The sequence below is a fragment of the Lithobates pipiens genome, unplaced genomic scaffold, assembly GCF_037356315.1.
Source record: "Lithobates pipiens isolate NorthernLeopardFrog02 unplaced genomic scaffold, aLitPip1_a1.2 Scaffold_8, whole genome shotgun sequence".
NCBI lineage: Eukaryota > Metazoa > Chordata > Amphibia > Anura > Ranidae > Lithobates > Lithobates pipiens.
Window position 1 is genome coordinate 590,090,531 of NW_027507903.1, and position 22,061 is coordinate 590,112,591.

Here is a 22,061-nt window from a genome sequence, read left to right on the forward strand (position 1 = left end):
TGAACTTGGTACATTCAGCCTGCCCATTAGTGGTTGGTATTTCGGCAGGTTCCTGCAGGACTGGCCGAGATTTGAACTGTGAATGGTCGGCCTAATTATTACAGTCACTAGCCACAGATGGGGATCATGGAGACTTCAGCTCAGTAATCATGCTCTACTCACAGACCAGGGAGAAGAAGAGAATTAAAATCGGATCTTCACTGCACCACAAATTAAAAATGCTATTTAATTCATTTTTAATAATCAAAGCAAATTCCGCCATCCATCCAATGTCACTATGTTTAATTTTGCTGAGAAATTACTTTTAAAATCACCCCCCTGGCACTTTGTGAATTTCCACTTTAAAGCTGAGTTCCACCCAAAAATGGAACTTCCATTTTAAGGAAAGGTGACCCCCTGACATGCCACATTTGGCATGTAATTTTTTTTTTGGGGGGGGGGGAGCGGAAACCCTCTTTTTAGAGGGTTCCAGCTTCCACTTCCTCCCGGGGCTCTGTGGTGCCGGAAGTAAGTTCACCTCTTCCCCTCCCTCTTGGCAATCATCTGGGACATGTCACAAGTCCCAGATGATTGCCAACCGGTCACAGTGAGCAGCGGGGCTCGCGCATGCACAGTGACAATGCCGGCACCACAGAGAGGAGGGGGAGATAAGCGGGGGTTCATTTCCCCACATCGCTGGACCCCGGGACAGGTATTTGTAGCTGCTGACTTTAATTTTTTTTTTTGTTGTAACTCCACTTTAAGTTTGCGGGCTCTGTCCATAGGATCAATTAGTCCAGCAGCCAGTGTTGGAGGGCTCCGTAGGCAAGCAGCCCCCTGAAGAATCAACAGTGCTACAATGCAGGAAGGATTTCCAGACATCAAACTCATGTCTGTCCCAGCTCCATTCAGCCTACTTACCCCCTTCTCTGACCCCCTTTCTGTGCACACCTCCTCACGGATTGGTCAGGGGGTAATAAATATTCAGGCTGAGAATTGGAATCTTCCTGCCCCAAGCTCTGGAAGTTTCTCATCAGAATCAGAATTTGGGGGGGGGGGGGGGGGGGGTGGCAAGCAATCCTACGATTTCCAGGGCTTTTGATTGACATACTGGGGTTGGTTTACCAAAGGAAAATAGACAGTCCACTTTGCAAGGGACTTATCCCCAGAGTTTAGGGAGGAGGTGAAGCTTTGCTCACTTCCATTATTAGATCAAATGCAAGAAAAAAAATGTTTACTGTATATGCAGTAAAGCATGCTTGTTATACTCACTGTGAAACCTAAGGGGTTAATCCCCTGCATTGTGTAAACAGGATGTTTGAGCCTGTCTTCTCTGATCATCCCCTTCTTCTACTGTCCACAATCCATCTGTTGATAGAACAGAGCTTTTTTTTTTTGGGGGGGGGGGGGGGGGTGCGGGCGCACATGCTCAGTTTGGTGTGTATTGTTAGAGTGCTTTTTTTTTTTTCTGGGAAAGGTGCATGTGATCAGCACAGGGCCAATTAACACTGTCCAGACAGAGGGTCAGGAGTCATGCAGTCTCATAGGACAGAGAGGAGAATGAAAACTCCTCCTACAAGCTTTAACCATACACTGATAGATATCACAGGATGCTGCTGATATGAAAAGGTAGCAGTTAATATTTACTAAAATAATTGCATTTTCATGTTCTGTGTACTGTGGGAGACCAGATATAGTGAATGCCGCGTCCTGGGTTTAGTAACACTTTAACCGCTTGCCGACCAGCCGATCCCGCGAGAAGTCGTAGATATACTTTGGCTCAAGAGACCGGGATAGCAGGCGCACACACGTGCCCGCTGCACTGCGGGGGTGCCGTTGCTTGCGGCCAACAGTCGCGATGACTGCCACCCATGAATGATCGCGGGCACACGAGAGGCAGAACAGGGATGTGTGTGTGTAAACACACACACACACACACACACACACACACACACACACACACACCCCTGTTCTGTGAGGATTGACAGATCGTGATCACCCCCTAGTGTGAACCCCTTCCCTGCCAGTGACATTTTTACAGTAATCAGTGCATTTTTATAGCACTGATCGCTGTATAAATGCCAATGGTCCCAAAAATGTGTCAAACGTGTCTGATGTGTCCGCCATAATGTCACAGTCCCGATAAAAATTGCAGATCTCCACCATTACTAGTAAAAATAATAATAATAATAATAAAAATGCTATAAATCTATCCCTTATTTTGTAGACGCTATTCATTTTGTGCAAAAAAATCAATATACGCTTATTTCGTTTTTTTTTTTAACAAAAAATATGTAGAAGAATACATATTGGCCTAAAACTGAGAAAAAATTTAGAGGTAGACCAATATGGGTTTTTCTCTGGCCGATGCCGATATTTAGAACTCGTGGCGGCCGATGGCCGATATATGATGCCGATTTTTTTGGGCCGATTTTAAAAAAAAATTTCCCCCATTCATCCCATAAAACCTAACAGACACCTTTCACACTGGGGCATTTTCAGGCGCTTTTGGGCTAAAAATAGCACCTGTAAAGTGCCTGCAAAACGGCTCCCCTGCAGTCTGTGTGGAAGCCCGAGTTCTTTTACACTGAGGTGATGCGCTGGCAGGACGTTAAAAAAAGTCCTGCAAGCAGCACGTTTGGAGTGGTGTATACCCGCTCCTCCACCACTCCTGCCCATTGAAGTGAATTGGCACCAGTGCCGAAGCACATGCAATGCGATTTGGCAGCAGCGCTTCAAGGCTGTATTTAACGGCTGCTAGCTGGGTTATAAGCGCCCCGCTATCAGCCGAACAGTGGCGCTAAAATGATGGTAAAGTGCCGCCAAAACTAGCAGCGTTTTACCGTCAACACCTGCCAGCTCCAGTGTGAAAGCAGCCTTAAGTAATAAGTGATACAAAAAAATTTCTTACATTTAAACATTTATTAAACAAAACAAACCTCCAATCAGTTAATTTGTATGTATAATTTAGATTAAAAAACAAAACAAAAAAAAACTATATATTAAATATTGCCGTGTGACATAAAATATTGCAACAACCTCTATTTTATTCCCTAGGGTCTCTGCTAAAAAAAAATATATATATATATTATATATATATTTTTTTTTTTGGGGGTTCCAAGTGATTTTCTAGCAGAAAATACAGGATTTTTGCTTGTAAGCAACAAGTGTCAGAAAAGATTTAGTTTTTAAATGGTTAAACTGAGAACTCTACACACAGAGCTCAGGTCATTCAGAAGTGTAAACATTGTATCTCTTTACTCTTTTCTTGGCAGACTGCCCAGAGAGGAAAGGAGTCGCTTGACTGAAGACTTGCATTGACTTCTATTACAGAAGTCATTTGCAAGTCGCGCTGAAGATGTATCAGCCTTTTTATCAGCACAATCGGCTGATGCCAATTAATTAAAAAACGCCAAATATCAGCCGATATATCCGCCGGGCGATATATCGGTCGACCTCTAAAAAAAATTTGCTTTTTCAACCACCTCGCGCCCGCCCTATAGCCGAATGATGGCCGTAAAGCAGGCGCTTTCATCCGGGTGGCCGTCCCTGGACATCCTGTTTACATCTGCAATGCGTGCCGCCGTGGGCGCGCATCAAGGAAGTTCTGTGTTTGCCGTGTCCCCTGGGGACAGGCAAACACAGATCGCTGTAAACGGCCAATCACAGCGGCCGTTTACAGCGCGATCGGCGTGTCCAATGGGAGATGATCTCATATGTAAACATATGAGATCATATCTCATCGCCGCTCTCCCTCCTCACACAGACAGAGTGTGAGAGGGGAGAGGTGAACGGCTGCAGCGGCCGTCAGTGTAAATTTTTTTTAAAAAAAAGTAAAAAAAAAAAAAAAGTGCCATCCTGCCCCAGTGCCATCCTGCCCCCAGTGCCATCCTGCCCCCAGTGCCACCTGTTGTCAGTGCCATTTGTCCCCAGTGCCACCTGTCATCAGTGCCACGTATAAGTGCCATCTGTCATCAGTGCCACGTGTCATCAGTGCCACATAGTGCCATCTGTCATCAGTGCCACGTATCAGTGCCCTTTGTCATCAGTGCCACCTGTCAGTGTCACGTGCCATCTGTTGTCAGTGTCACGTATCATCAATGCCACTTATTATCAGTGTCACGCGTCATCGGTGCCACGTATTAGTGCCATCTGTCATTGGTGGCACGTATTAGTGCCACGTATTAGTGCCATCTGTCATCAGTGCCACGTATTAGTGCCACATGTCATCAGTGCCACGTATAAGTGCCACGTGTCATCAGTGCCACGTATAAGTGCCACGTGTCATCAGTGCCACGTATAAGTGCCATCTGTCATCAGTGCCACGTATACGTGTCATCATTGCCACGTATCAGTGCCATCTGTCATCAGTGTCACGTGTCGTTGTCCTGGTGCTCCAGGGCCTTCAAAAGTGCAATAAGTAGTCAACAAGTTAGATGTGTAATTTATGCTCCTAGAACACGTGATGGCGCTCCCTGCATGTTGGGCCTCTCTATGTGGCCAGGCTGTGAAAAAGTCCCACATATGTGGTATTGTAATACTCAGGAGGAGTAGCAGAATTGTTTTGGGGGTGTCATTTGTGGTATACACATGCCACGTGAGAGAAATAACCTATTACAATGACAATTTTGTGGAGAAAAAAAAAAAAAAAAAAAAAAAAAAATCTTAATTTTGCAAAGAATTGTGGGAAAAAAATGACAACATCAAAAAACTCTCCATGCCTCTTACTAAATACCTTGGAATGTCTACTTTCCAAAAAGGGGTCATTTGGGGGGTATTTGTACTTTCCTGACTTGTTTGGGTCACAAGAAGCGAGATAGGCCACCAGTACATCAGATGTGATCAATTTTGTGCGATTCACACCACAGCTTGTACATTCTAACTTTCACAAAGACCAAATAATATCCACTAATTTGGGTTATTTTTACCAAAGATATGTAGCAGTATAAATTGTGGCCAAAATTTATGAAGAAAAATTAATAGTTTGCATAATTCTGTCACAGAAACAAAGAAATATACGTTTTTTTTCAAAATTTTCGGTCTTTTTTCATTTATAGTGCAAAAAATAAAAACCCCAGAGGTGATCAAATACCACCAAAAGAAATTTCTATTTGTGGGGAAAAAAAAAAAAGGACAAAAAATTCATTTGGGTACAGTGTTGCATGACTGAGTAATTGTCGTTCAAAGTGTGAGAGCACCGAAAACTGAAAATTGGTCTGGGCAGGAAGGGTGTTTAAGTGCCCAGTAAGCAAGTAGTTAAAAAAAGAATGGGGATATTTATTATAGCAAAATGTACAAAATATTGTGTTTTTTTCAAAATTGTCACTTTTTTTTGTTTATAGTGCAAAAGAAAGCTCTATTTGTGGGGAAAAAAGGACTTCAATTTTGTTTGTGTGCAGCCCTGCACGACTGCGTAATTGTCAGTTAAAGTGACGCAGCGCTGAATCACAAAAAAAAAAAAACCTGGTCATTCAGCAGCCAAATCCTCCAGGGCTGAAGTGGCTAAAGGGGTTGTAAACCCTTGTGTTTTTTTACCTTAATGCATCCTATGCATTAAGGTGAAAAAACACCTGTGAGTCACCGGTCCCCCAGCCCCCTCCCCCTTTTAGTTACCGGAATCTCTTTGGTGGGGACGCGGTGTCCCTCTCTCCAAGGTGGCCCCCCGGCTCTTGATTGGATAAATTGATAGCAGCGCAGCTATTGGCGCCTGCTGCTGTCAATGAAATCCAACGACGCGGGCACCGGGACCGAGTCCGGCATTGGTGTCTGAACGCAAATGCTGGAAAAATTATCCTTTGCAATCACTTTAATTACACAGAAAGCTATATAGTAATCAAATGAAATCATAAACCCCCAAACTGTACTGAATCATTTAGACATGACATGATCATGAAAGGGACAAGATCATTAGAAGGCATTACCAGTGAGAAAAAATGAAATACTAAATCTTATTACACAGATCATACAGCGAGCATGATAATCATAAAATTACTTAAAAAATCAACTTTAACCACTTCCCGACCAGTGCACGACGATGTACGTCGACAGAATGGCACGGGCAGGCATATTGGCGTACAGGTACGTCCAATATTCAATGCCGCCCTGCCATCGGGAGCGCGCCGTCGGCGGCACGCTCCCGCGCTGGTCGGGACCCCCGTGAGTCCGGTCGCGGGACCCGCGGACTCGATCGCCGCGGGCATCCCCGCGATCGTCTCACGGAGCGGCCGAATGGAGGAAATGCTGTGTAAACAACATTTCTCCATTCTGCCTAGCAACTAGTGACGCTGATCTCTGCTCCATGTGATTGGAGCAGAGATCAGTGTACACTAAATGAAAGCCCAACCCCCCACAGTTAGTAACACACCCCTAGGAACACTTAACCCCTACACTGCCACCCACTGGTTAACCCTCTCACTGCCAGTGTCATTTACACAGGAATCACTGCATTTATATAGCAGTGATTACTGTATAAATGACAATGGTCCCAAAAATGTGTCAAAAATGTCCGATGGGTCCCCCACAATGTCGCAGTCACAATAAAAATCGCAGATCGCCGCCATTACTAGTAAAAAAATAAATAATAAAAAATTATTAATAAAAATGCTATAAAACTATCCCTATTTTGTAAGCGCTATAACTTTTGCGCAAACCAATCAATAATCGCTTATTGCGATTTTTTTTACAAAAAATATGTAGAAGAATACGTATCGGCCTAAACTGAGGGAAAAAATGTTTTTTTTTGGGGGATATTTATTATAACAAAAAGTAAAAAATAATGCGTTTTTTTCAAAATTGTCGCTCTATTTTTGTTTATAGCGCAAAAAATAAAAACCGCAGGGGTGATCAAATACCACCAAAAGAAAGCTCTATTTGTGGGAAAAAAAGGTTGTCAATTTTGTTTGGGAGCCACGTCGCACGACCGCGCAATTGTCAGTTAAAGCGACGCAGTGCCGAATCGCAAAAAGTGGTCTGGTCTTTGACCAGCAAAATGGTCCGGTCTGCAAGTGGTTAAACTATAAGCAACTAATAAGTTTATCAATTTTGTAGTAGGCTATAGTGCTAGTAATGTCGGTCATCAGAAGTCAAAAGCTTGCTAACATGATATGTGTAACAAACATATATAAGTTCCTACCAAGAATCCACACTGGAAAATAAAAAGAATGCCCACAGAGGAAAAGGAAGGAAGAAAAATCCTGTTACCTCTAAGCAGCAGAGCTGCAAATCCCCCTCGGTTCAGGCTGTCGGTGTGTCATAAAGGCCAGCAGCAAAGGTCTATGTGACAGAAGGATGGGAAGTGAAGTGTCAGCCAGGGGGAGGGGTTCCGGCTCTCTGCGCTCTCTGCGTTCCAGCTAAAACCGTCTGCGTGAAACATTGCAGTGCTTAACGCTTTCATGACCGGGGTCATAAAACAAACCTGAACGCCCAGACCCAATTTTGCAACTTCGACATGTGATTGTAAAACTGTACAAATCATCACAAAGACTTAAGCCTCGTACACACGATCAGATTATCGGACAAATTTTCATGTGATTTTTGTGGCATGCTAGGCTCATATCGAAAGTGAAGAGGTGACTCGCCATACGAAAATTCTCCTACGACAGAATTCAACTTCAGATGTGACGTAATGTGTGAATAGTTTTGGATCTGTTCTTTTGTAGCTGAGCATGCCTAGTCTTGCTCTTACAAATTTTTTTCAGATGAAAAACATACTAATTAAAAGGAAAATCGGACGTTGTGTTCACATGCGACAAAAATTTTAGAGACTGCACACATGGGCGTCTGCAGTACTTTTTTCAGGGGGTGGGAGGCATCATTTTAAAGTCACCCATGTTCTGAATTTTTTGACAATGTTATTATCACATTATCAAAGTCAGAGACTGCAGACATGGCCCAAGGGACTGTCAGAGGCTGCAGACATGGCTGTCAGAGGCTGCGGACATGGCCCAAGAGACCGTCAGAGGCTGCGGACATGGCCCAAGAGACCGTCAGAGGCTGCGGACATGGCCCAAGAGACCGTCAGAGGCTGCGGACATGGCCCAAGAGACCGTCAGAGGCTGCGGACATGGCCCAAGAGACCGTCAGAGGCTGCGGACATGGCCCAAGAGACCGTCAGAGGCTGCGGACATGGCCCAAGAGACTGTCAGAGGCTGCGGACATGGCCCAAGAGACTGTCAGAGGCTGCGGACATGGCCCAAGAGACTGTCAGAGGCTGCGGACATGGCCCAAGAGACTGTCAGAGGCTGCGGACATGGCCCAAGAGACTGTCAGAGGCTGCGGACATGGCCCAAGAGACCGTCAGAGGCTGCGGACATGGCCCAAGAGACCGTCAGAGGCTGCGGACATGGCCCAAGAGACCGTCAGAGGCTGCGGACATGGCCCTAGAGACTGTCAGAAACTGCATACACGTGAGAGGGTGACAGAGAGAAAAAGCGGGGGTGACAGAGAGAGAGACAGAGGGGTGACAGAGAGAAAGGGGGTGAGAGAGGGGGTGACAGAGAGAGAGAGGAGTGTGAGAAGAGAGATGAGGGGGTGAAAAAGACAGAGGGGTGAGAGAAAGAGGGGGTGACAGAGAGGGGTGATGGGGGTCATCACTCCTGATCGGATCCCTGAATTCAGGGGGGCACTTGCCCCCCCTTGCCCCTACCTGTGGACGCCCATGCCTGCACATTCCGTTTTTGTCATCTGAAAATTCGGAATAGACTGTTAAAAGCACCGTACTAACGACCAGAAAATCAGCAGATCGTTCATCGGACGAAATTTTACTTCCGATTTTCTGATTGTGTGTATCCAGGTGGATTATACCTTTTTTTAATTTTTTTCAGGAGAGATTGGACTTTCATCTGGTGGTAAATATTAATGGTTCTCTCTGTATTTTGCTTTATTATGAAAGGAAAACTGTCCCAAAATAGTAAAAAAATAAAATAAAAACTAAAAAAGCCTTACGTTTTTATGCCATTACTATGACCCACCGCCAAAAAAACCTGAAAAAATACACTATATTACCAAAAGTATTGGGACACCTGCCTTTACACGCACATGAACTTTAATGGCATCCCAGTCTTAGTCTGTAGATTTCAATATTGAGTTGGCCCACCCTTTGTAGCTATAACAGCTTCACCTCTTCTGGGAAGGTTGTCCACAAGGTTTAGGAGTGTGTCTATGGGAATGTCTGACCATTCTTCCAGAAGCACATTTGTGAGGTCAGACACCGATGTTGGATGAGAAGGCTTGGATCGCAGTCTCAGCTCTAAATCACCTAAAGGTGTTCTATCGGGTTGAGGTCAGGACCAGTCAAGTTCCTCCACCCCAAATTCGCTCATCCATGTCTTTATGGACCTTGCTTTGTGCACTGGTGTGCAGTCATGTTTGAACAGGAAGGGGCCATCCCCAAACTGTTCCCACAAAGTTGGGAGCATGAAATTGTCCAAAATGTCTTGGTATGCTGAAGCCTTAAGGAGTTCCCTTCACTTGAAATAAGGGTCCAAAGTCCAACCCTTGAAACCGCACCCCCCCCTCCGACACCATAATCCCCCCTCCAGCAAATGATTAGGAGGGGCCATGTTGATGGGGACAAGGGCCTCTTCCCCACAACCCTGGCCGGTGGTTGTGAGGGTCTGCAGGTGGGAATGCTTATTGAAATCTACAAGCCCCCTTTAACAAGGCGTCCCCCAGATCCCACCCCCCTCCCATGTGAATGAGTATGGGGTACATTGTACTCCTACCCATTCACAAAAAAAGTGTATATGTGAATAAAGACAGAAGAGTTTTTGACAATTCCAACCATAAGAATTTTGTTTGAAATTTTCACTTCATTTCTGAACAAAAACCTCATCCACTGTCTGAAAATTCCTTTGACCAAGAAGTTTGCTATTATTTCCAAATTTTCCTGTCACTGTGGTTGAAAATGAATGTCAATTTGACCCACTTTTTTTTTTTTTTTTTTTTTCTTTAAGGTTATTAACCGATTAATCGAAACAATAATCGGCCAACTAATGGATTATGAAAATAATTAGTTGCAGCTATATATATATATATATATATATATATATATATATTGTGGTAGTGTGGTACCCCACCAGTGTATGGACCCAGTATTTTCAACCAGGCGGGTTGAGGGGCTCCAGGGAGCTTGCAACGCTGGGAGGAAACTGACTTTTCAGTTTCCTCATTATTTACTAAATTCTGTTTTGGGATCTGGAGCCCGGGGATTTCGTAGTGATCCGGGTGGGATGAAATCCCTAGTCCTGGGTCCAGATTTTGGGATTCACCAGCACACTGACTGGTCAGGTGTGTGTTGGTCTATTCCTAGACACCTGACCATGGTTCTGGGCTCCACCCTCCCGAGGAGTCCAGGCGAGCAAGGGAGAAGCATGCATGTCTGCATGGTGTAGTCAGAGGGCCCAAAGCTGTGGGATGAGCAGTGAGTGTCACTAGGCAGAACGCGGAAATGCTTGTTTACATCAACATCTCCCAGTTCTTCCTCTCCATGAGTCCATCACGGGTATCCCTATCAAGTCCGTGGGACCTATAGTCGGACTCACGGAGCTTGCGGCGGGCAAGCGTGCACGCCCCCTCCATAGAGATGCATTGATGTCTGTTTTTCATCCGTCAATGGATGGATGAAAAACAGATGTGTGAAAAGGGGCCTCAGGCAGCATTCACACTTCAGCGTTTTGAATTACAGGCAGATTTGCCACAAATCTGCCTGCGTTTTGAAAGCGCTGCCGCTGATGTGTGAATGGCGAATCACACACAGGACTCGCATTTGAGACGCCATTCATTTTTGCCGACACCTCAAATCGTGGTGCGGGTCTGTCATGATAAACCGCATGGCAACACGTATCACAGGAAGCATGTCGCTTAACAGTAGCTCCTGAACTTTATTTGGGCGACATGCTTCCCGGGATGCGTGTTGCCACCATTGCAACGCGATTTATCGCTCGACAATCGCGGCAGACCTGCGCCCCCGCGATTTGAGGTGTCATTCAAATTAAAGGCATCTCAAATGCGAGTCACGCAATTTGCCATTTACACATCAGCACTTTAAAAATCGCAGGCAGATTAGCAACAAATCTGCCCGTGAGTCAAAACCCTGAAGTGTGAATGAAGTCTGAGTGAGTAGAGAACGTTTCTGCACTTACATGAATGAATCGTGTAAATGCTGGATTAAGATCGCAATGAGGTTGAATCGAGATCCAATTTTTTTTGTAACGATCATGCAGTTGTAGGTGGAACCCTCTAATGTTTGGAAATCTCAAACTTCAAAATTACCACAATAACCGGTCTCTGTGATATGTCACATATAATACACATCAAAGCGAGAATAAAAAATATTTTTTTTTTAACTTAGCAGGGATGGTGGAAACCCCTCCCATAGATACTTCCCATACAAATTACCTTCAAGTGCAGTAATACAAGTAATGTGTGACTTCACATGTATTACACATTAAAATAAAAATAAGATAAAAAAAAAAAAAGATGTCTTAGCAGGGATGGTGGAAACCTCTACTAAAGATATTTGCAAAACAAGCTTAAAGTGCTGCAATAATTCACAATATAATACGAACGAATACATAATAAATACAGTCTAACGATCTGTGTGTGGCCCCATTGATTCCTATAGAGCTGCAACCTGCACACTGTATACATCTTAGTGCTGCGTTCTAGAAACCCGTGTAAATGAGTAACTAAGGTAATGGAGTACTTTCTGCTGTATCTGAATCATTACATAGAATCTCCATACACTTAGCAGAGCACTCCTCATTATTTGCTCCTCTGGTCCAATGTTCCTAGCCTCTTGAGATCCGTGCTATAGCCGAATGACGGCTACAGCGTGGACCTGCTTTGCCGGGACTACATCTATTGACGTCGTCCTGTGCACGAGCGGCCTGAGGGGCACGCGCGGCGCGCTCTGTGATCGGCGAGTCTATGAGACTCGCCTGATCACGGATCCAAGCAAGGGGTCGATCCCGACCCCTTACCACGTGATCAGCTGTCAGCCAATGACAGCCGATCATGTGATACAACAGAGCCGGTAATCGGCTATTTTTCCACCTCGCGCTGACAGCGCGGAGGAGAGAAAAAAAAAGCTGATCACGGCCAGCGTATAAGTGCCCACCTGCCTCCTGCCAGTAACCACCAGATGATTAATAAAGTGCCACACAGCAGTGCCACCCATCAGTGCCCATAGTGCCATACATCAGTGCCCACAGTGCCATACATCAGTGCCCACAATCTGCCTCAAAAACATTGCTGCACCTCAGTGCCACATATCGGTGCCCATCAGTGTCATCTACCAGCGCCCATCAGTGCCACCTATCAGTGGTACCCATCAGTGCCCCTTAGTGCCACCCATACTGTCTTATCTGTGCCTATCGGTGCCACCTTATCTGTGCCTTTTAGTGTCGCCTTAACTGTGCCTATCAGTGCCTATCAGTGCCCACCAGTGTCGCCTCATCAGCGCATTTCAATGAAGGAGAAAAATGACCTGTTTGTAAAATTTTATAACAAACTATTAAACATGATTTTTTATTTTTTTTTGTTTGTTTAGCAAAAAATAAAACTCCCAGCTGTAATTAAATACCACCAAAAGAAAGCTCTATTTGTGGGAGAAAAAATGATAAAAATTTCATTTGGGTACAGTGTTGTATGCCCGCGCAATTGTCATTCAAAGTGCATCAGCGCTTAAAGCTGAAAATTGGTCTGGGCAGGAGGGGGGTTTAAGTGCCCAGTAAGCAAGTGGTTAATCTATAGCAGGGGTCTCCAAATTTTCTAAACAAAGGGCCAGTTTACTGTTCTTCAGACCTTAGGGGGGCTGGACTATGGTCATTGAGAGTAGAAAAGGTCCCAACATCAGTGGACTTAAACCATGCCCCGTCGCTGGGTGTCACTGGGAGGAATTGTGCCCCATCGCTGGGTGTCAGCAGGAGGAATTGTGCCCCCCGTCGCTGGGTGTCAGCGGGAGGAATTGTGTGTGCCCCTTCGCTGGGTGTCAGCGGGAGGCATTGTGCCCCCTCGCTGGGTGTCAGTGGGAGGCATTGTGCCCCCTCGCTGGGTGTCAGCGGGAGGAATTGTGCCCTCTCGCTGGGTGTCAGTGGGAGGAATTGTGGTTCACACTTCTGCAGTTTTCAGTGCGTTTGCAGAAACGCACCACAGCCCGTTTAACATTAGCTCGTATAGGTCACATTCATATCCATGTAACTTCTGCTGGTGCTTTTTTTGGAAAGATGCAGAGACTTCATGCAACGGGGTATGTTTCTTTTTGGCTCCATAGACTTTAATGGAATTGCATCAAAAATGCACATGTGTTTTTAGTGCGTTTTCCTGCATGACAACTGCCACCTCCTCCTATTACCATTAACACATCCAAAAAAATAATTTAATGAATCAAAACACACATAAAAAATTAAACGCATAAAAAAAACGCAAAGAGCACCTCAAAAAGGCATCGACTGCACATGCATGGATGTGAACCTAGCCGCAGGGAAGGGAACATTCACTTATGGAAGACGACGGAGAGGAGCAGACATTACACACATCATACACACATTACAGGGAATGGTCCTGACTTTCCTATGCTGAGACCATCACACTGGATTATATACACACACCTCATTGTGTGCACAGCACTTACTATTCAGAGATGTCCTCCCTGTCCCCTCATGGCTTCATTTGAAATGTGTGTTGTGCAGACAGCCCTGTGTGTACAGGAAGTAATACAAGTCAGGTCATGGACACCACATTTCCCACAATGCTCAGCGTTCTCCATGAGTCCCTGTGTGATCTCCATCTCTCCCTCCTCCCTTCATTTCTATTCAGAGGAAACAATGGAGGAGGGAGCCATCTACACAGAGCTCAGCCATTGCTGGGAACATGGCCGTGTGATATATAGCCCCACACGTAATTTTCAGCAGGGGTTCCATGAGACCGGAGAACTATTTCAAGGGTTCCTCTGTGCTGAAAAGTTTGAGAAAGGCTGGCTTATTAAATGAGGTTCACTTTGCAAAGAATACCCAATCACATGTATAGAAAATGTAAAAAAAACAGCTTGCACATGATTGGATGATGGAAGTCAGCAGAGCTTCTGCTCATTTACTAATCTCTGGAGCAACTGCACTTTGCGAAGTGAATGGTCTATTTGCCTGTAGTAAAATCAGCCCCATTATATATGCGTTTCTATTTCTACACATGACATTTTTACTAGACATGGGCGCCAGCAAAATTTTTTTGTTTTGTTTCATTCCGTACGAAAAAAAAAACGTAATTTGTGTACGAAATTCAATTCGGATTCGTATGAAATAGATATAGATATATTTCGTTAGTTTCGTAAACTTTTTGTTAAAATTACGAAAATTCGTTATGATGAATTTATCATTATGAGGGGTTCCCACCATCCCTGTGCTGTGCTGACTTCCTCTGATTGGTGAAAAAAACACCAGTCATGTTTCTGTTAATTTGGACACACAATTCGTTAACGAAATTTCGTATTTTATATGAAATTCGTACGCATAGAAATTCCCATAGGGTTCCCACCACCCCTGTGCTCAGTTCCTGAGTCTGAGTGTACACCCGCTGTGTCCATTATGAGGAGATCCCACCATCCCTGTGCTGAGTTTCCGAGTCTGAGTGTACACCCACTGTGCCCATTATGAGGGGTTCCCACCATCCCTGTGCTGAGTCTGAGTGTACACCCGCTGTGTCCATTATGAGGAGATCCCACCATCCCTGTGCTGAGTTCCCGAGTCTGAGTGTACACCCACTGTGCCCATTATGAGGGGTTCCCACCATCCCTGTGCGGAGTTCCCAGGTCTGAGTGTACACCCGCTGTGCCCATTATGAGGGGTTCTCACTATCCCTGTGCTGAGTTCCAGAGTCTGAGTGTCCACCCAATGTGCCCATTATGAGGGGTTCCCACCATCCCTGTGCTGATTTCCCGGGTCTGAGTGTACACACGCTGTGCCCATTATAAGGGGTTCCCACCATCCCTGTGCTGAGTTCCCAGGTCTGTGTGTACACCCGCTGTGCCCATTATGAGGGGTTCCCACCATCCCTGTGCTGAGTTCCCGAGTCTGAGTGTACACCCGCTGTGCCCATTATGAGGGGTTCCCACCATCCCTGTGCTGAGTTCCCGAGTCTGAGTGTACACTCGCTGTGCCCATCATGAGGGGTTCCCACCATCCCTGTGCTGAGTTCCTGAGTCTTAGGGCCAGTTCACACTGCGGGCGATGCGAGGCGACACCGACTTGCCTCGCCGCGACCTGCCGCGACCTCAGCGGCGATTTGCAAATGACTTCTGTATAGAAGTCAATGCAAGTCTCCCCGAGGTCGCCCAAAAGTAGTACAGGAACCTTTTTTCTGAGTCGGAGCGACTCGAGTCGCTCCTCTCAGAACGGTTCCATTGTACAGAACGGGGGCGACTTGTCAGATCGCTGCGAGGCAAGTCGTGTCGCCTCGCATCGCCCGCAGTGTGAACCGGCCCTGAGTGTACACCCGCTGTGCACATTATGAGGGGTTCTCACCATCCCTGTGCTGAGTTCCCGAGTCTGAGTGTACACCCACTGTGTCCATTATGAGGGGTTCCCACAATCCCTGTGCTGAGTTCCCAGGTCTGTACACCTGCTGTGTGTCCATTATGAGGGGTTCCCACCATCCTTGTGCTTCCCAGGTCTGTACACCTGCTGTGCCCATTATGAGGGGTTCCCACCATCCCTGTGCTGAGTTATAGAGTCTGAGTGTACAACCGCTGTGCCCATTATGAGGGGTTCCCACCATCCCTGTGTTGAGTTCCCGGGTCTGAGTGTACACCTGCTGTGCCCATTATGAGGGTTTCCCACCACCCCTGTGCTGAGTTCCCAGGTTTGTACACCCGCTGTGCCCATTATGTGCCCATTATGAGGGGTTCCCACCATCCCTGTGCTGTGCTGACACCAGTAATTTTTCTGTTAATTTGGATCTAAAATTTTGAAATTCGTATATTTTGTATAAAATTTGTAAGCATAGAAATTCCCATAGGGTTCCCACCATCCCTGTGCTGACTTCCTGGGGTTTTAACTTTTAGGTTCGTTAACTTTTTGTTAATTACGAATTTTCGTTATGAATTTGGATCCGATATTCGAAAACAAAATTTTGTACGGAATTCGTATGCATAAAAATTTGGATTTCAGATTTGTACAAACATACGAATTTCCTGAAATTTGTACGAATTTTCGTTTTGGACGAAACTAATCGACCATGTCTAATTTTTACAACCTCTCCTGAACGATTTAACTTGACAGATAGCAACCCACGTTTAAAATTACTCTTTTGGCGCATTTAGCCACGTTTGCGTTTCAAAGCATTTGAAGCATTTTTTCTAAATAGACAAAAAATGAAAAACGCTTGTAAACGAAGCACGACTAAACGCGAGTTACCACGTTTAGCCATGTTTGGCGTCTGAAACGTCGGCGTCTGAACTCATTTTTTGCCTTCAAAGAAAATGACATTAACCACATTACTGGGCACTTAAACCCCCCTCCTGTCCAGACCAATTTTTCAGCTTTCAGCGCCGATGCAATTTGAATGACAATTGTGCGGTCATGCTACAGTGTACTCAAATGAATATTTTATAATTTTTTCCCCACAAATAGAGCTTTCTTTTGGTGGTATTTGATCACCTCTGCGGTTTTTATTTTTTGTGCTATAACCAAAAAACAGCAACAATTTTGAAAAAAAAACGATATTTTGTACTTTTTGCTGTAATAAATATCCCCATTTTTTTTTCTAAAAAAGCTCATTTTTTCTCAATTTAGGCTGATACGTATTCTTCTACATATTTTTGGTAAAAATAATAAGCAATAAGCGTATATTGATTGGTTTGCAGAAAAGTTATAGCGTCTACAAAATGGGGGATAGATTTATAGCATTTTTATTATTATTATTATTTTTTTACTAGTAATGGCGGCGATCTGCGATTTTTTATCATGACTGCGACATTATGGCGGACACATCGGACAATTTTGACAAATGTTTGGGACCATTGGCATTTATACAGCGATCAGTGCTATAAAAATGCACTGATTACTGTAAAAATGTCACTGGCAGTGAAGGGTTAACACTAGGGGGCGATCAAAGGGTTAACTGTGTTCCCTGGGAGGTGATTCTAACTGAAGGGGTCTGACTAGAGGAAGTGACATATCGTATTTCCTAGCTAATAGGAACAGACTATATGTCATTCCTATCAGAAAAAAACACGTATTTGTGAGTTTACACACACACTTTTGTGTTCTGTCCCTTGTGCTCGTGATCACTCGTGGCCGGTGGTCATTGCAAACATCAGCCATGAGCATCAGCACCCCTGCTGTGCAGCGGGCGCGTGCACGCGCACGAATGCTATCCCGATCCCACGAGCCAACGTATAGTTGGAACGGTTTGCGGGATCGTGCCGACTTGCCGCAGTATAATGACGGCGGCTGGCCAGCAATCGGTTAAATACCCCCAAAATAAAGCTCTATTTGTGTGATATAATGATTAAAAATTGGCATGGGTAGTGTTGCATGACCGTGCAACTATCATTCAAAGTGTGACAGCGCTGGAAGCTGAAAAATGGACTGGGCAGGAAGGGGGTGACAGTGCCTGGTATTGAAGTGGTTAAGCATCACCACATTTACTAAGCTCTGGGGGAAAGGAGTGCACCTGCACTTGCATAGTATCCAGTCTACTTGCCTTTAGTAAATCTACCCCTTTATCTCTCTCTGGGCCAGTTCACACCAGAACATGGTGTCGGACACCCACATTCTGTGCGCGTTTCCCACACTGTGTTCAAAATGCCCTGCAGTTGCAAACTGCAGCGGATGTCAATGTTAACTTATTGACATGCAAACATTTATCTGTATCAGATTGTATGGTACAAAAGCGCCATGCAATACAGTCGCTCTGCATTTTATAAAGTAGTGCATTTACTACTTTTGCTGCAGTCCAGCAAGATTTCAGCCCATTCAAATGAGTGGGCTGAAATCACACTGCACTCGGATCGCATGCGAATGCGTGCTGTGCGTTCCTGTGTGATCAGACCCTCTATATATCTCTCTCTGTATCTCCTTCTCCATAGGTGTGTGCAGCCTATTGCATTAGGGTGTGCGCCCCAAAGCTCAAACACACATGCCTATCTCTGCAGCCTCAGCTAGAAGTGGCTTCCTGTTCATTCACAAACGGAAGCATAGTAGACACTGTTTACTATGCTTCAGTTCTGAATGTACACAGTGAGCGAGTGTGTTCACTGTGTTCATTTAGATAATGAACTATTTACTAGCCTCTTCCCCTGCTCTCTATCCTGAAACATCAACTGCAGCAGCCAGGGGGAGAGGAGAGGAGCAGCAGCAATGAAGGGTGGGGAGAGCCTGGGAAGTAGGCAGAATTGGCACAGCACATACTGATTAGGGTGTGTCCAGGCATACCTGGCACAGCCCCTGCGCACACCTATGTCCTTCTCTCTATCTCTCTCTCTATATACATGGACCAAAATTCTGCTGATTACGCAGGGATTGGACAAATTCCAATCTAAATGTCAATCCACATATGGGCCCTGTGGCTGAATGGTAGGTAGATTGACTTCTGTACATCCACATTGTTGGATTTTAGCTGTTTGATCGCTGGCTGCAGACTATAAAAGTCTGAAGCCCTGATCACTGTATTCAGATGGTGGGGAAGTCTCCCCACTGTCAGAATACAATGTCTCAGTGGGAAGGATCCCCCCCATCTATCTAAATTTGTGGATGGGAGAATCAAGTCTTTTTTTGTTCAATCAACCCGCTGGCTGAAAGAAAACAAATTGACTACAGTATTGGCAGCTTAAAGTGTTACTAAACCCACAACAGTAAAATCTGTCTGTATATGCAGCATAGCATGCTTGTTATACTCGCTGTGGAACATTGCGTAAAAAAAGCTGTTTTATCCTGTATGCTCAGATCCTTCCCTCCTGCACTGTCTATCTGGGGAAGGCCAGCTAACACACAGGCAGTAGCCAACCTGCACATGCTCAGTTGTGTCTTTTATGCTGGAGAGAACAGTTACTTGTTCTGAGAGATAGCCAGGTCACATGATATTGGCATCACACATGTGGGTGTGTATACAGGCTGCAAGAAGAATCTTCTCCCACCTGAACTCTCAGCACTGGAGAAACTGTGTATCACTGACCGTGGTATACAGATCAGCTAAAAAGGTATATAATGGTAATATTTTAATATAAAAAGATTTATAAGCTGTGGGCACTGTGGGGGGACAGATGAACTATTTTCATATTACTGGGTTTAGTAAGACTTTAAGTCGCTGTTTCTCTCGATCTGTCTCTCTCTCTCTCAGCCATACCATTATGACCACCCACCTAATACTGAGTAGGTCCCCCTTTTGCTGCCAAAACAGCCCTGCCTCTTTGCGGCACTAGACTTCTGAAGGTAAGCTCTAGTATCTGGCACCCACCTGTCAGTAGCAAATCCTTTAAGTTTTTAAAGTTGCAAGGTGGGGCCTCCATAGATTTATTTTTCCAACAAGTGGCACAGATGCTTTGTTGGATTGAGATCTGGAGAATTTAGAGGTCAACACCTCAAAGACATCTTCTTCCATTACTCTGTGGTCCAGTTCTGATGCAGATTTTCCCATTGTAGTCACTTTTGACACAGGTCCGCATAGACACCCTGGCCAGTCTGCAGCCACGCAGTCCCATAACCAACAAACTGTGTGCTCTAACACTCTGCTTTCTATCAGAACCAGCATTAACTTTTTTTCAGAAATATAAACTACAGTAGCTCTTCTATTGGATTGGACTAAACGGACCAGCCTTGGCTCCCCATGTACATCAGTGAGCCTTGACCACCTACAGTGCCTTGAAAAGGTATTCATACCCCTTGAAATTTTCCACATTTTGTCATATTACAACCAAACACATAAATGTATTTTATTGGGATTTTATGTGATAGACCAACACAAAGTGGCACATAATTGTGAAGTGAAAGGAAAATTATAAATGGGTTTAAATTTTTTTACAAATAAATATGTGAAAAGTGTGGTGTGCATTTGTATTCAGCCCCCCTGAGTCAATACTTTTTAGAACCACCTTTCGCTGCAATTACAGCTACAAGACTTTTTGGAGATGTCCAGTGGCGTCGCTGGGGGGGGGGGGGGGGGCGGGGGTGCAGGCCTCACCGGGTGACACCCGCCAGAGGGATGACACCTGTGGGCAGCGGCACTGTTAACACCGCATGATCCACACCCCTACACATCTCTCGCTTCTCGCTGACTGTCTCTGTATCCCGCAATGTTCTGAAGTCTGTAAAGTTTAATGTCTGCACTGATGGGGGGTGATCTGCCCTGATTGGGGTCTGCACTGATGGAGAGGGGGTGGTCTGTACTGATGGAGGGGGGTCTGTACTGAGGGAGGGGAATCTATACTGCGGGGGGGGGGGGTCTGTACTTAGTGGGGGGTCTATACAGAGAGAGGGGGTTTTTACTTAATGGAGGGGGGCCTGTAGTTAGTGGAGAGGGATCAGTACTGAGGGGGGACTATAGTTGTGGAGGGGGGGTGACACCAATTTTTTCTGCACTGGGTGACACTAACCCTAGTGACACCACTGGGGATGTCTCTACCAGCTTTGAACATGTAGAGAGTGACATTTTTGCCCATTCTTTGCAAAATAGCTCAAGCTCAGATTGAATTGAGAGCGTCTGTGAACAGCACTTTAAGTCTTGCCACTGATTCTCAATTGGATTTAGGTCTGGACATTGACTGGGCCATTCTAGCACAGAAATATGATTTGATCTATTTCATTGTAGCTCTGGCTGTATATTTAGGGTTGTTGTCCTGCTGGAAGGTGAACCTCCACCACAGTCTCAAGTCTTTTGCAGACTCTAAGCCCTTGTACACACGGTCGGAGATTCCGTCGGAATGTTTCCTATCGGACCGTTTTGTCGGATATTCTGACTGTGTGTGGTCTGCATCGCACCAATTTTTCCAACTTGCCGGTAAAATTTTCTGACAAAATGCTCGGATTGGACATACTCCGATCATGTGTAGCCTACTCCGACTGACAAAGTGCCACGCATGCTCAGATCAAATTCCTAGACCAAAGCTATTGGCTACTAGCCTGAACGTAGTCCTGTCCTAACGAAATAACGTCATCACGTTATGTACAATCGGATTTTCCGACAACTTAGTCCGAGCGTGTGTATGCAACATCACTTCCGGACCTCTTCTGGAATTAATCCGTTGGAATTACTCCGACGGATTTGGTTGTCAGAATCTCCGACCGTGTGTACAAGGGCTAACAGATTTTTTTGTAAGATTGTCTGGTATTTGGCTCCATCCATCTTCCCATCAACTAAGACCAGCTTCCCTGTCCCTTCTGAAGAAAAACAACCCCACAGCATGATACTGCCATGTTTCACAGCGGGATGGTGTGTTCAGGATGGTGTGAACTGTTAGTTTTCTGCCACACACAGTGTTTTGCTTTTAGACCAAAAAGTAAAATTTTGGTCTCATTTGACCAAAGCACCTTCTTCCACATGTTTGCTGTGTCCCCACATGGCTTCTCACAAACTGCAAACGGGCCTTCTGGCTTTTTTGCAACAATGGCTTCCTTCATGCCACTCTTCTATAAAAGGGCAGATTTGTGGAGGGCCACGACTAAGGCTACTTTCACACTGCAGCTCCCGGCCGTTAGTGCTAAAGTGCTGCTCATTTATGCCGCTAGTGGGGCAATTTTTACGTTAAAAAAGCTAAAAAGTCCAGTTTTACGGCGCTTTCAAAGTGCTTTTAGGGCGCTTTAGAATCGCTGCCCATTCAGTGCAATGGGCAGGGTGTTTTGGGATCACTAAATACAGGGCTCCCAACCTGCCCCAAAGATGCTGCTTGCAGGACTTTTCCTAGTGTCTCGCAAGTGCACTGCCTCAGTGTGAAAGCACACACTGCACAGAATGGGAGGCAGTTTTCAGGCACTTTTTATAGGCTATTTCAAATGCTAAAACACATGAGAACTGCCTCAGTGTGAAAGTAGCCTAATAGTTGCACTGTGGACAGATTCTCCCACCTGAGCTGGGGATCTCTGCTGCTTCTC

At 45.3% G+C, this 22,061-nt stretch overlaps 2 protein-coding genes and 1 pseudogene across 2 annotated transcripts in view; 1 reads left to right on the forward strand and 2 right to left on the reverse strand.

Moving 5' to 3' along the window:
* The window catches only part of LOC143961231 (uncharacterized), an 83,665-nt gene extending 76,382 nt beyond the window's left edge, over positions 1-7,283 (reverse strand). Inside the window, 1 exon segment of the mRNA XM_077470460.1 lies at positions 7,180-7,283. The gene's annotated coding sequence lies outside the window, so the exon portion shown is untranslated.
* Positions 1-22,061, forward strand: part of LOC143962289 (uncharacterized) — a 259,324-nt pseudogene that overhangs the window by 28,497 nt on the left and 208,766 nt on the right.
* Positions 1-22,061, reverse strand: part of LOC143964366 (uncharacterized) — a 127,626-nt gene that overhangs the window by 21,148 nt on the left and 84,417 nt on the right. The window lies entirely within an intron of this gene.